The sequence below is a fragment of the Pseudophryne corroboree genome, chromosome 11 (assembly GCF_028390025.1).
Source record: "Pseudophryne corroboree isolate aPseCor3 chromosome 11, aPseCor3.hap2, whole genome shotgun sequence".
Lineage (NCBI taxonomy): Eukaryota > Metazoa > Chordata > Amphibia > Anura > Myobatrachidae > Pseudophryne > Pseudophryne corroboree.
The window spans coordinates 118,528,569-118,544,441 of NC_086454.1; the positions used below are offsets into that span (position 1 = coordinate 118,528,569).

Below are 15,873 nucleotides of genomic sequence, written 5' to 3' on the forward strand. Positions count from 1 at the left end.
CCAGCCACATAATCACAGTGATGTATTGCCTAGTGAGTGCTGGCCACATATTAGCAGTGATGTATTTGTTTAGGAGGTATATATATATATATATATATATATATAAAAGCTTGTAAGGGTAGTCCTCTTTTTATGCATTTAAAACAAGTTCTCAAACAGTCTGCTCATGTAATTATCTCTATACAAAGATTGCCGTCGGTTCCGAATGAGAAATCACTCCTTTGTGTGCTCTGAGAAATGGATATATTTTGTTTTCTGTAATAATACTGTCATTTTGTCATCTTACTAAACACTTATTGTCCTTATCTCTTTGGCTAGGGATGACATAATTATTTTTCACTGAACACTGGAAACACAATTACAGACTATGGCTCTTCTGAATGTTAGGTCTTCACATTATAAGCAGAACATACATTAATTGTCCAATGTCCCTAATTTCCAGTTTTTTTCCCCCCAGAACATGTTCCCTGTATTTCCTTACGAATCAACTGTACAATAAACTGGTCTATTTCTAATATATGGAATAATACACAGTAGAGCCTTTATGAGCTTTTCTCTCCGTCACAGCGTGAGTGTAAAGGGGTGTTTATTTCCTTCCTGATATTAATCTCATATACCTAAAGCAAATGTATTATTTTTATCATTTAAAACCATATCATAATAATTATATACCTTTTAATAATGTACTCGCAATGTTACCTCCATAATCATCAGGATAATTCTATTCAAGAAAGATTGCACACAAGATATAGAAAATAAGAATGTATTTTTATAATCAATTGATGCTCATATAAAGTTCACATATATCATAAAACAGTATTGGTGAAACACAACGCAAGATATAAGAGAGATAAAAAAGAAATACATAGAGAGATAAATGTGTGTGTGTGTGTGTGTGTGTGTGCGTGTGTGTGTGTGTGTGTGTGTGTGTGTGTGTGTGTGTGGGATAACACATGTTCCTTTGTGTGTCCATGAAGGAAATTCCCATGATTCTGCTGTAAGCACATGGCTCAAAAGGGGTGGAGAAAACACATGGCAGTAGCCATCTTGTTGTACAAACCAACTTATCTCAGAAAGACTCCACTATATTCCAACATGTATAAACTACAAAAACAGTGTAATACATATGAGCTGATTCCACTATTGCATCTCTATCATATATATGTAGTAAAACACCAATACCTCCACAAACTGCACTAGTACAGTCCTTATCATAATTTAGCCAGTAATTCCCAATCTCAGTCTGTACCACTGAAACAAACAAATGTCAAAACTCCTCTGCTATAGTCACTTATTCAAGTATTATTCACATTCCAAGCACCAACTTATTCAAGTATAATTCACGTTCCTAGTACCAAACTTACTCAAGTATAATTCACATTCCTATTTACTATTCCAAGCACCAACTTATGCAAGTATAATTCACATTCCAAGCACCAACATATTCAAGTATAATTTCTCATACGTCCTAGAGGATGCTGGGGTCTCCAAAAGGACCATGGGGTATAGACGGGATCCACAGGAGACATGGACACTTTTAGACTTTAAATGGGCGTGAACTGGCTCCTCCCTCTATGCCCCTCCTCCAGACCTCAGTTAGATTCTGTGCCCAGAGGAGACTGGTTGCACACTAGGGGAGCTCTACAGAGTTTCTCTAGAAAAGACTTTTCTTAGGTTTATTATTTTCAGGGAGCACTGCTGGCAACAGGCTCCCTGCTTCGTGCGACTGAGGGGAGAGTAGCAGGGTCTGATCACTTGGTGCGCCTAGCTGCTCGTTCCCGGAGCCGCGCCGCCGTCCCCCTCACAGAGCCTGAAGAGAGAAGCCGGGTGAGTAAAGAAGCAAGAAGACTTCATAGGCGGCAGAAGACTTCAGATCTTCCGGAGGTACCGCGCAGCGGTCGCGCTGCGCACCATTGCTCCCTTACACAAGCGGCACTACATAGGTGCGGGGGTGGGGGGGGGGGCCCTGGGCAGCAATAAAACCTCAAATTAGACCTGGCTATATGTATATACATTGCCTAGGCAATGTATAGGGTCCCCCGCCAGTATAAAAAAACGCGGGACCGAAGCGCGCCATATAGGAGACGGGGCTTCCTCCTCAGCTCAAACCAGCGCCATTTTCTCCACAGCACAGCTGCAGAGACGCTGCTCCTGGCCCTTCACTGCTACCACAAGTAACATGGTGCACAAAATGAGGGGGGGGGGGGGGGGGCACGACAATTTGGTGTTGATTACTATTATATAAAAAGCGCTTACAGGTCTGGGGCATTGGTTAATTCCTTCATACCGGTGGGGCGCTGGGTGTGAGATGGCAAACTCCCTTTCTGTCTCTCTGAAGGACCTTACTGTGGGTCTGTCCCCTATAGCCCAGTGTGTTTGGAGGTGTCAGTACGTGTGTGTCGACATGTCTGAAATTTAATGCTTTTCCCAGGAGGAGGCTGGTGAGGGAGCAGAGCAGAATGTGAAAGTGACTCAGTCGGCACCGCCGACTGCTGATTGGGTAGATATGTGGAAAGTTTTAAATGCAAGTGTGGCTTTATTGCATAAGAGGCTAGACAATTCTGAGTCTCAGAACCAAGCATGGAGACAATCCATGGGTGAGGTTTTATCACAATCTTAGGCCCCCTCAGAGTCTCAGAAACGTCCATTTACCCAGGTAGCAGACTCAGATACCGACACGGATTCCGACTCCAATGTCGACTATAATGATGCCAAGTTACATCCTAAAGTGTCTAAGAGTATTCAGTACATGATTGTGGCTATTAAAGATGTGTTGCATATCACAGAAGACCCCACTGTCCCTGACACAAGGGTCTGTATGTTTAAGGGAAAGAAGCCTGAGATAATGTTTCCTCACTCTCATGAATTGAACGCTCTTTTTGAAAAGGCTTGGGAGTCTCCTGACAAGAGACTGCAGATTCCCAGGAGAATTGCTATGGCGTATCCTTTCCCCTCGCCGGATAGATTACGGTGGGAATCATCACCCACAGTGGACAAAGCCCTGGCGCGTTTGTCCAAGAAGGCGGCGCTACCGTCCCCTGACACGGCAGCCCTTAAGGATCCTGCGGATCGTAAACAGGAAACTACCTTAAAATCTATTCATGTTACTACAGGTACGCTACTCAGGCCGGCCGTGGCATCGGCATGGGTGAGTAGCACTATTGAAAAGTGGGCAGATAACTTGTTATCTGACATAGACACCCTGGATAGGGACAGCGTAGTTTTGACCCTGGGTCACATCAGGGACGCAACAGTTTATCTAAGGGACGCTGCGAGGGATATTGGCATCTTGGGATCAAGGGCCAATGCCATGGCAATCTCGACTAGGAGGGCGTTGTGGACTTATCAATGGAATGGTGATGCTGACTCTAAGAAGGCTATGGAGGCTTTGCCCTACAAAGGAGAAGTTTTGTTTGGTGAGGGCCTCGCGGACCTGGTTTCCACAGCTACCGCGGGTAAGTCTTCCTTTTTGCCTTTTGTCCCTCCACAGCAAAAGAAAACACCTCAGTACCAGATGCAGTCCTTTTGGTCGCATAAGTTCAGAAAAGGACGTTGTTCTTCCTTCCTCGCGGCCAGAGGTAAGGGAAGAGGTAAAAGATCCCCGGCTGAGGCAAGCTCCCAGGAACAGAAGTCCTCCCCTGCTTCAACCAAGTCCACCGCATGACGCTGGGGCTCCGTTGCGGGAGTCCGCACCGGTGGGGGCACGTCTTCAACTCTTCAGTCAGGTCTGGGTTCGCTCGGACCTAGATCCTTGGGTGCTGGATATTGTGACCCAAGGATACAAGCTGGAATTCCAAGACGTGCCTCCGCACCGGTTTTTCAAATCGGCCTTAACAGTTTCTCTTCCAGAGAAAGAGGTAGTATGTGCAGCAATACAAAAGCTGTGTCAACAGCAAGTCATTGTTACGGTACACCTGTCACAACGGGGAGACGGATTTTATTCAACCCTGTTTGTGGTCCCGAAGCTGGATGGCTCGGTCAGGCCGATTCTGAACTTAAAATCCCTCAACCTTTATTTAAAAAAATTCAAATTCAAGATGTAATCTCTCCGAGCAGTGATCTCTAGTCTGGAAGGGGGGATTTTATGGTGTCGGTCGACATAAAGGATGCATACCTACATGTCCCCATATATCCTCCTCATCAGGCGTACCTGAGGTTCGTTGTTCAGGATTGTCACTACCAATTTCAGACGTTGCCGTTTGGTCTTTCCACGGCCCGAGGATTTTCACCAAGGTAATGGCGGAAATGATGGTTCGCAAACAAGGGGTCACAATTATCCCGTACTTGGACGATCTCCTGATAAAGGCGAGATCACAGAAGCAGTTACTGAAAAGCGTTGCGCTCACCCTGCAGATCCAGCAACAGCATGACTAGCTCCTAAATTTACAAAAGTCGCAGTTGATTCCGACAACTTGGCTATCGTTTTTGGGCATGATTCTGGACACGGACCTGCAGAGGATCTTTCTCCCGTTGGAAAAAGCTCAGGAAATCTAGAATATGGTCAAGGAAGAACAAGGGTTCGGACGATACTCATTGTTCCAGATTGGCCACGGAGGGCCTGGTATCCAGATCTTCAGGAATTACTCACAGGAGATCCCTGGCTCTTCCTCTCAGAGAGGATCTGTTACAGCAAGGGCCGTGTGTGTTCCAGGACTTACCGCGGTTGCGTTTGACGGCATGGCGGTTGAACGCCAAATCCTAGCTAGGAAGGGTATTCCCAGGGAAGTCATCCCCACTCTACTCAAAGCTAGAAATAAGGTAACGGCGAAGCATTATCACCGTATTTGGAGAAAATATGTGTCTTGGTGTGAATCCAAGAAGGCTCCTACGGAAGAATTTCAGCTGGGTCGTTTTCTCCATTTTTTGCAAGCAGGTGTGGATGCGGGCCTAAAATTAGGCTACATTAAAGTGCAGATTTCGGCCTTATCGATTTTCTTTCAAAAAGAATTAGCCTCACTTTCAGAAGTGCAGACTTTCGTGAAAGGCGTGCTACACATCCAACCTCCGTTTGTGCCCCTTGTGGCACCATGGGACCTTAATGTGGTGTTACAGTTCCTTACGTCACATTGGTTTGAACCTTTACAAAAGGTAGAGTTGAAATTTCTCACTTGGAAGGTGGTCATGCTATTGGCCTTGGCGTCCGTCCGCAAGGCGGGTGTCCGAATTGGCGGCTTTGTCTCACAAAAGCCCCTATCTGGTTTTCCATGAGGATAGAGCAGAGTTGAGAACTCGTCAACAATTTCTACCAAAGGTGGTTTCTTCGTTTCACATGAACCAACCTATTGTGGTGCCTGTGGCTACTGAAGCCTTGGCTGATTCCAAGTCTCTTGATGTAGTCAGAGCTTTGAAAATCTATGTAGCCAGAACGGCTCGGGTTAGGAAGACAGAGGCGCTGTTTGTCCTGTATACGGCCAACAAGGTTGGCGCTCCTGCTTCTAAGCAGACTATTGCACGCTGGATCTGTAATACGATTCAGCAGGCTCATTCTACGGCTGATTTGCCGTTACCGAAATCGGTGAAAGCCCATTCCACTAGGAAGGTGGGCTCATCTTGGGCGGCTACCCGAGGTGTCTCGGCTTTACAGCTTTGCCGAGCAGCTACTTGGTCGGGGTCAAATACTTTTGCAAAGTTCTACAAGTTTGATACCCTGGCTGATGAGGACCTCCTGTTTGCTCAATCGGTGCTGCCGAGTCATCCGCACTCTCCCGCCCGGTTTGGAGCTTTGGAATAAACCCCATGGTCATTTTGGAGTCCCCAGCATCCTCTAGGACGTATGAGAAAATAGGATTTTAATACCTACCGGTAAATCCTTTTCTCTTAGTCCGTAGAGGATGCTGGGCGCCTGTCCCAGTGCGGACTCTATCTGCAGTAATTGTATATAGTTATTGCTTATGTTTCACAAAGGTTGTGTTTCGGTAAGGGTCAGCCTGTTGCTGATCTCATTGGTTCACGCTGTTAACTGGTTTTAGTGAAATGCCATGTTGTACGGTGTGTTGTGGTGTGAGCTGGTATGTATCTCGCCCTTAGTTTAACAAAATCCTTTTCCTCGAAATGTCCGTCTCCTCTGGGCTCAGTTCCTATAACTGAGGTCTGGAGGAGGGGCATAGAGGGAGGAGCCAGTGCACGCCCATTTAAAGTCTTAAAGTGCCCATGTCTCCTGCGGATCCCGTCTATACCCCATGGTCCTTTTGGAGTCCCCAGCATCCTCTATGGACTAAGAGAAAAGGATTTACCGGTATGTATTAAAATCCTATTTTACATTCCTAGCACCAACATATTCAAGTATAATTCACATCCAAGCACCAATTTATTCGAGTATAATTCACGTTCCTTGTACCAAACTTATTCAAGTATAATTCACATTACAGGCACCAATATATTCAAGTATAATTCACGTTCCTAGTACCAACCTTATTCAAATATAATTCACATTGCTATCCATAATTCACATTCCTATTCACTATTCCAAGCACCAACTTATTCAAGTATAATTCACATTCCTAGCACCAATTTATTCAAGTATAATTCATGTTCCTAGCACCAACTTACTCGAGTATAATTCACATTCCTAGCCATTTATATGGAACAGACATCTTCCTGGTGAGGTGAGGTCCATGCTTCTGAGAGAGTGTGATTGTGAGCTCTGTGTGATTCATATGGTATATTCAACTTGTGTCCCACTTGCGCGGGCGTGTCATAACCTATTTTTTCATGTAAGGCCTTACAGTATGTGTGAGCCAGTCATGCTTGTTCAAATGCTAATTAAACTAGGCCATAGCCAGAGAACTCATGGGCACATGTGTTGAGACAAATTTAGAGCAAATTTATAATATATTTGGCACAATCTATACAAACAAATATATAAAATGGAGACTCAATATCCTGTAACAGGGAGTGAAAGGCTATATGAGAGGTTCTCGAATGCGGACCTTAAGGCACCCCAACGATGCAAGTTATGGGGTATATTCAATTAGGGTCGAATAGACGGCAGTTTTCGACTTTTTAAGGTCAAATGTTGATTCGACCTATTCAGTCCCAGCTATATTTATTCGACAAGTCGGGGAATTCGACTTGTCGAATAGTACGTGAATCGGCGCCGATTCACGTACTATTCGAATAGCTGCCGATTCACGTACTTTTGAGGGAAACTGGGCCAAATTCGACAGGATTTGGCCCCGTTTCAGACCATCTCAGTCTGACATAAAAAAAAATGTCGGACTGAGATGAGAAACCTTAGAGGAGGAGAGGGGGGAGAGCCGCGGGCAGACAGGGGAGAGCAACGTTACAGCACAACGCTGCAGAAGGATGTGTCACAGCCGCGCCGCTCACGGCAGCATCCATCCGGCTCCAGCAAGTGAGGTCACGCTTGCTGGAGCCGGGTGGACACTGCCATGAGGTCTGGCGGCTGTGAGACATCCTTCTGCAGCGCTGCTGTAGTGCTGCTCTCCTCCTTTTGCTCGCGGCTCTCCCCGCTGGTCTCCCCCCTCTCCTCCGCTCACAGGTCTCATCTCAATTCGACTTTTTAAAAAGTCGTATTGAGATGGGATTGAATAGGGGTTGTCGGATCCATTCCGACAAATGCATGTCAGAATGGATCCGACCCTAATTGAATATACCCCTATATGTATATCCATGGCTCATCACAGTTGGTTAAATCAAATTTACTTAGGTGCTATTTAAGTCACCTGTGGCCAAGCAATGGATAGAGTTAGAAACCTGGAGGACCGTTTTTGAGAACCTCTAGTCTAAATGCTTTCTCTGCAGTTATTCTAGTTCTTGTGCATGCTCAAAGGAGCAGGATGGGATCCTCTAGAGCAGAGGGGGGCTCCATGGCAGCTGCAAGTTATGTTAGCTTTTTTCATGGCATGCTTTAGACCTATTAAAGCAACCCACCCTCACTCTCCTGTGTGTTACGTTCTTGGTGCTCAGAACGAAAATAAGATTTTAAACCTACCTGTAAATATTTTTCTCCTAGTCCGTAGAGGATGCTGGGGACTCCGTAAGGACCATGGGGTATAGACGGGCTCCGCAGGAGACATGGCCACTCTAAAGACTTTAGAATGGGTGTGCACTGGCTCCTCCCTCTATGCCCCTCCTCCAGACCTCAGTTAGAGAACTGTGCCCAGAGGAGAAGGACAGTACGAGGAAAGGATTTTTGTTAATCCAAGGGCAAGATACATACCAGCCCACACCATCCGCACCGTACAACCTGGAACATACGAATCAGTAAACAGTATGAAACAAAACACCATCAGCCAGAGACTGATCAAAACTGTAACATAACCCTTATGTAAGCAATAACTATATACAAGTCTTGCAGAACTTCGTCCGCACTGGGACGGGCACCCAGCATCCTCTACGGACTAGGAGAAAAAGATTTACCGGTAGGTATAAAATCATATTTTCTCTTACGTCCTAGAGGATGCTGGGGACTCCATAAGGACCATGGGGATTATACCAAAGCTCCAGACCGGGCGGGAGAGTGTGGATGACTCTGCAGCACCGATTGAGCAAACATGAGGTCCTCCTCAGCCAAGGTATCAAACTTGTAGAATTTAGCAAAAGTGTTTGACCCCGACCAAGTCGCTGCTCAGCAAAGCTGTAATGCCGAGACGCCTCGGGCAGCCGCCCAAGAAGAGCCCACCTACCTAGTGGAATGGGCCTTTACCGAATTTGGTAACGGCAATCCAGCCGTAGAATGAGCCTGCTGAATCCTATTACAGATCCAGCGAGCAATAGTCTGTTTAGAAGCAGGAGCGCCAACCTTGTTGGCTGCATACAGGACAAACAGTGCCTCTGTTTTCCTAACCCGAGCCGTCCTGGCTACATACATTTTTAAGGCCCTGACTATATCAAGGGACTTGGAATCCTCCAAGTCACCCGTAGCCACAGGCACCACAATAGGTTGGTTCATATGAAAAGATGAAACCACCTTTGGCAAAAATTGAGGACGAGTCCTCAATTCTGCTCTATCCACATGGAAAATCAGATAGGGGCTCTTGTGAGACAAAGCCGCCAATTCGGACACCCGCCTTGCAGATGCCAAGGCCAACAACATGACCACCTTCCAAGTGAGAAAATTTTATTCAACTGTTTGAAGAGGCTCAAACCAGTGAGATTTTAGGAACTGTAACACCACGTTAAGGTCCCATGGTGCCACTGGGGGCACAAAAGGAGGCTGGATATGCAGCACTCCCTTTACAAAAGTCTAGACTTCTGGGAGAGAAGCCAATTCCTTCTGAAAGAAAATTGAAAGGGCCGAAATCTGTACCTTAATGGAGCCTAACTTTAGGCCCATATCCACTCCTGTCTGTAGAAAGTGGAGAAAACGGCCCAGATAGAAATCCTCCGTAGGAGCATTCTTGGCTTCACACCAAGATACATACTTCCTCCAGATGCAGTGATAATGTTTCGCCGTCACCTCCTTCCTAGCCTTAATCAGAGTAGGGATGACTTCCTCCGGAATACCCTTCCCCGCTAGGATTTGGTGTTCAACCGCCATGCCGTCAAACGTAACCGCGGTAAGTCTTGGAACACGCAGGGCCCCTGCTGCAACAGGTCTTCCCTGATAGGAAGAGGCCACGGATCTTCTGTGAGCATTTCCTGAAGATCTGAATACCAGGCCCTTCGAGGCCAATCTGGAACAATGAGTATTGTCTGCACTCTTTTTCTTCTTATGAATCTCAGTATTTTTGGGATGAGCGGAAGAGGAGGGAACACGTAGACCGACTGAAACACCCATGGTGTCACCAGGGCGTCCACCGCTACTGCCTAAGGGTCCCTTGACCTGGCACAATACCTCCGAAGCTTCTTGTTGAGGCGTGACGCCATCATGTCTATTTGTGCAAGTCCCCACTGACTTATTTCTGCAAACACTTCCTGATGAAGTCCCCACTCTCCTGGATGGAGATCGTGCCTGCTGAGGAAGTCAGCTTCCCAGTTGTTCACTCCCGGAATGAAGACCGCTGACAGAGTGCTTACGTGATTTTCCGCCCAGCGAAGAATCCTGGTGGCTTCCGCCATTGCCCCTCTGCTCCTCGTCCCGCCTTGGCGGTTTACATGAGCCACAGCTGTGACGTTGTTTGATTGAATCAGAACCGGTAGGTCGCGAAGAATATTCTCCGCTTGTCGTAGGCCGTTGTATATGGCCCTCAATTCCAGTACGTTGATGTGTAGACAAGCCTCCTGGCTTGACCATAGTCCCTGAAAATTTCTTTCTTGTGTGACTGCTCCCCATCCTCGGAGGCTCGCGTCCGTGGTCACCAGAACCTAGTCTTGAATGCTGAACCTGCGACCCTCGAGAAGGTGAGCACTCTGCAGCCACCACAGGAGAAACACCCTGGCCCTGGGGGACAGGCTTATTTTCCGATGTATTTGTAGATGGGACCCCGACCACTTGTCCAGAAGGTCCCACTGAAACGTCCTCGCATGGAACCCGCCGAAGGGGATGGCCTCGTAGGTCGCCACCATTTTTCCCAGTACTCGAGTGCATTGATGGACTGACACTCTTTTCGGTTTTAACAGGTCTTTGACCATGTTCTGGAGTTACTGGGCTTTTTCCATTGGGAGAAAAACCCTCTTTAGTTCCGTGTCCAGAATCATGCCTAAGAAAGATAGCCGAGTCGTTGGAATCAACTGTGACTTTGGTAGATTTAGAATCAAGCCATGCTGCTGCAGCACTCTCAGGGAGAGCGACACGCTTTTCTGCAATTGATCTCTCGATCTCTCTTTTATCAGGAGATCGTCCAAGTACGGGATAATTGTGACTCCCTGTCTGCGCAGGAGCACCATCATTGCCGTGGAAAGCCCAAACTGCAACGTCTGAAACTGGTAATGACAGTCCTGTACAGCGAATCTCAGGTACACCTGATGAGGGGGATATATGGGGACATGAAGGTATGCATCCTTTATGTCTAGTGACACCATAAAATCCCCCCCTTCCAGGCTGGAGATAACTGCCTGGAGCGATTCCATCTTGAATTTGAACTTTTTCAAGTACAGGTTTAGGGATTTTAAATTTAGAATGGTTCTAACCGAGCCATCCGGTTTCGGGACCACAAATAGGGTTGAATAGTACCCCTTCCCCTGTTGAACTAGGGGAACCTCGACAACCATTTGTTGTTGACACAGTTTTTGAATTGCAGCTAAAACTATCTCCCTTTCTGGGGAAGAAGCTGGTAAAGCCGATTTGATAAACCGGCGAGGAGGCACGTCTTCGAAATCCAGCTTGTAGCCTTGGGATACAATTTCCCTTGCCCAAGGAACCACGTCTGACTGAACCCAGACGTGGCTGAAGAGTCGAAGACGTTCCCCCACCGGCGCGGACTCCCTCAGTGGAGCCCCAGCGTCATGCGGTGGATTTAGTAGAAGCCGGGGAGGACTTCTGCTCCTGGGAGCTAGCCGTAGCAAGCATTCTTTTCCATCTACCCTTACCTCTGGCGAGGAAGGAAGAGCCCCGACCTCTTCTGGACTTATGCGACCGAAAGGACTGCATCTGATATTGTGGTGTTTTCTTTTGCTGTGGGGGAACATAAAGTAAAAAAGTAGATTTACCCGCGGTAGCTGTGGAAACCAGGTCCGCTAGACCTTCCCCAAATAAAACCTCACCCTTGTAAGGCAAAACTTCCATATGCCTCTTTGAGTCGGTATCACCCGTCCATTGGCTGGTCCACAGGGCTCGCCTAGCAGAAATAGCCATGGCTTTGGCTCTCGAACCTAGCAGCCCAACGTCTCTCTGAGCGTCTCTCATATATTAGACTGCGTATTTAATGTGACCTAAGGTCAATAAAATGGTATCCCTATCTAGGGTATCAATGTCAGCTGACAAGGTATCTGCCCAAGCTGCTACAGCGCTACAAACCCAAGCCGACGCTATTGCCGGTCTGAGCAAGGCACCCGTATGTGTATAAATTGATTTTAAGGTAGTCTCCTGTCTGTGATCAGCAGGATCCTTGAGGGCTGCCGTGTCTGGAGACGGTAGCGCCACCTTTTTGGACAAGCGCGTTAAAGCCTTGTCCACCTTGGGTGAGGATTCCCACCGTAACCTGTCCTGTGCAGGGAAAGTATGCGCCATAAGAATTCTCTTTGGAATCTGCAGTTTCTTGTCTGGAGTTTCCCAAGCTTTTTCAAATAACGCGTTCAGCTCATGAGATGGGGGAAAGGTTACCTCAGGTTTCTTTTCCTTAAACATGCATACCCTCGTGTCAGGGACAGAGGGGTCATCTGTGATATGCAAAACATATTTTATTGCAATAATCATATAATTAATACTTTTGGCCACCCTTGGGTGTATCCTCGCATCATCGTATTCGACACTGGAGTCAGAATCCGTGTCGGTATCAGTGTCTGCTACTTGGGACAGTGGACATTTCTGAGACCCTGAAGGGCCCTGTGACACAGTCAAAGCCATGGATTGACTCCCTGTTTTATCCCTGGACTCTGCTTTGTCCAATCTCTTATGTAATAAAGACACATTTGCATTTATAACATTCCACATATCCAACCAATCAGGTGTCGGCGTTGCCGACGGAGACACCACAATCATCTGCTCCACCTCCTCCTTAGATGAGCCTTCCGCTTCAGACATGCCGACACACACGTACCAACACCCCCACACACTCAGGGATATATCTGTATGGAGACAGTCCCCCAATAAGGCCCTTTGGAGAGACAGAGAGAGAGTATGCCAGCACACACCCAGCGCCACCGGACACTGGAATAAAATCCCAGTTAGTACAGCGCTTTTATATAAAAATATAATTACACTCACTGCGCCAATTAATGTGCCCCCCCCCCCTCTTTTTTGCCCTTTGTAACCGTGTTCAGCAAGGGAGAGTCCGGGGAGCCAGCTTCTCTGTAGTGTGCTGTGGAGAAAATGGCGCTGGTTAGTGCTGGAGGATCAAGCTCCGCCCCCTCAGCGGCGGGCTTCGGTCCCGCTCAAATTATTTATACTGGCGTTTTTTTTAATATACCGCATCCGCAGTATCTAATCTATATGTCAGTGTCCCTTGAGATTAATATTGCTGCCCAGGGCGCCCACCCGCGCCCTGCACCCTTACAGTGCCCGCTGTGTGTGTATGTGTGGGAGCAGTGGCGCGCAGCGTTACCGTTGCGCGTTACCTTAGTGAAGATCTGAAGTCTTCTGCCGCCTTTGAAGTCTTCTTTCTTCTTAATACTCACCCGGCTTCTATCTTCCGGCTCTGTGAGGAGGACGGCGGCGCAGCTCCGGGTCGAACGGCGAGGGTGAGACCTGCGTTCCGACCCTCTGGAGCTAATGGTGTCCAGTAGCCTAAGAAGCAGAGCCTATCATTTAAGTAGGTCTGCTTCTCTCCCCTCAGTCCCACGATGCAGGGAGCCTGTTGCCAGCAGTGCTCTCTGAAATTTAAAAACCTAACAAAAGTCTTTTTCAGAGAAACTCAGGAGAGCTCCCCTGCAGTGCACCCAGTCTCCTCTGGGCACAGGATCTAACTGAGGTCTGGAGGAGGGGCATAGAGGGAGGAGCCAGTGCACACCCATTCTAAAGTCTTTAGAGTGCCCATGTCTCCTGAGGAGCCCGTCTATACCCCATGGTCCTTACGGAGTCCCCAGCATCCTCTAGGACGTAAGAGAAAGAGGTGTTGCGTAATGAGTCCAAAGCACCAGAACGGGACGCTGAAATAAAGGCAAGGTGTAGTAATAACCCCTAGCAACCTACCTCCGTTGTTTCACCTGCGTGGTCAGTGTTTACGCCTGCGAGACTGTGGTTTCTTGGGCCTACGGCAGCCGCGTTTGAAGGGCGGATTAGGTCTGCCCAACTCCGATGCCCCCAGGTCTTAATGTGAGACAAGGCGTAAACCGAGACGGGATGATAACAAGGGGACCTCTAACTAAACCAAACTGAGAGCTAGGGGCTACAAAGAGACCTAAAACTAAACGTATATGCGGCACGCAGCCAAAGGAAAAGGACAACAAAGGCATCACTGTCCACACCCTACACGGCACCGCTGTGTACCGGGAAGGACAGTTAGGGCGGAAACCTCCGCAAAGCACCAGTAAAAGGTTACATAAAAGAATACAGCGGCCTAGGCCGCAAGACGTGGCATACGCCGCTACTCACGACACCGGGAGGTAACCCAACCGAACAAGATTCCCAAGATGGTAGGCACAGGTAACAATCGGCTGGAGAACAGAAAAGACTGCCACGACCGGCTTCAGGACACCATATCAGTCGTTCCAATTGTAATGTGCAACGGAATAAGCTGCGCCATATAAGAATCTGTTTCTAAATAAATCTATACTTATAATAAAGTTGTTATGGTTGTGCCTGTACATCAACATTGTTTTAGAGAAATGTCCTCCTTGGGACTGAGTATGAACTATGGAGACAAAAATTTTTTCATAATTTTTGGTTTTCTGTCCATTCTGACATCACGCAGAAACTACTGGATGAATTTGGATCGCGTTTTGACTATTGTATAGCGCAGTCAGTCACCTAGAAGGAAACTGAGGTATGTATTATCTTGTGTGATATCAGGGAGATTAGCAATATAGGAAAAACCAGATGCTTGACACTCAGCACGTGCAGTGTGCAGGGTCCTCAAGCCAAAAATAGCTAAATGTATATAAATATAATTTTTTGTGGACAAATTTACTTCTACGGGCTGTTTATGAACGATGGAGACAAAAAATATTTTTAGCGGAATTTGCATAGGCTCAAGTCCAAAATTACTATATGTATATAAATCTATGTATACAATATATACTGCACACCCTGAAAGCAGCGTTATATATGTATGCATATATAAATACATATATATATTTTTCGCAGGAAAATCCAACTATATATTATGCACTAATTAAGCAGCTTATCTTGACTGATGAAGTTGCAGTACACATGTCAAACCAGTAGATGGTGCTCCAAGACAAATGCTACATATCATAGAGTTGTTCTCCATGTTACTTGCAACCTTTTGGTATTACTGTTGGTTAAGAGGCAACAGATTTGGGATCTACAAGATAATATTTGTTTGTCTAAAGTGAACTTAGACTGGACTGTTAGATTGATTGCCCCTTGAATTAGATTTTGTAGTTTACATTAAAAAAAAAAATATAAAAATGTGTATTATTGCTTATCAGTACTATCACAGGGACAAATGCTCGGGGCTGCAGACGTAGACCTCAGGACCAGCTGCTTCTCCCATGGGCAGCTTTACGTGGCTTGCTCATGAGTTAGTAGCCCCAGCCATCTTGAACGAAATCCCTGAAAGAAAAACTGCAAATATTGGGGGTCATTCCGAGTTGTTCGCTCGGTGAAAATCTTCGCATCGCAGCGATTTTCCGCTTAATGCGCATGCGCAATGTCCGCACTGCGACTGCGCCAAGTAAATTTGCTATGCACTTAGGAATTTTACTCACGGTTTTTTCTTCTGTCAAAGTCAGAAAAATATCTCTACACACACTGCCATATTTGCACCTCATACTGGTCCGCGCTGTGCATGCGTACGCTCTCCCATACGTGCACATACTCACAGTCGCGGGCACCCGCAGGCGCACGGTATGCGTATTTACGGTAGAGTTTATGTAATCGTAGCGTGCGACTCATTCGTTACATATTTTCACTAATAATGTATTTTGTAGATCATGGTCCCTTTGATAGATACTGAAAGTTTAGTTAACATAGCATGTTCCTGAACAGAGAGATCCCTCTTTGTATTGTACGAAGGGTCTAACAGGGGTCATACAGTAGTGTTTGGTACCCATCGGAAGAGTATTTAAATAGCAATATTCCGGTGTTGGTTTGGAGCGGATTAATCGCTCGTGCGAATAGTTATGGACATAAGAAGTTTATGTCCATTTACTATTATTTGTTCTTACTTAGTCATGCGGCGGGAAACC

At 46.7% G+C, this 15,873-nt stretch overlaps 1 protein-coding gene across 1 annotated transcript in view; it reads left to right on the plus strand.

Annotated features, from left to right (window-relative positions):
- Positions 1–15,873, plus strand: part of CHID1 (chitinase domain containing 1) — a 990,316-nt gene that overhangs the window by 667,002 nt on the left and 307,441 nt on the right. The window lies entirely within an intron of this gene.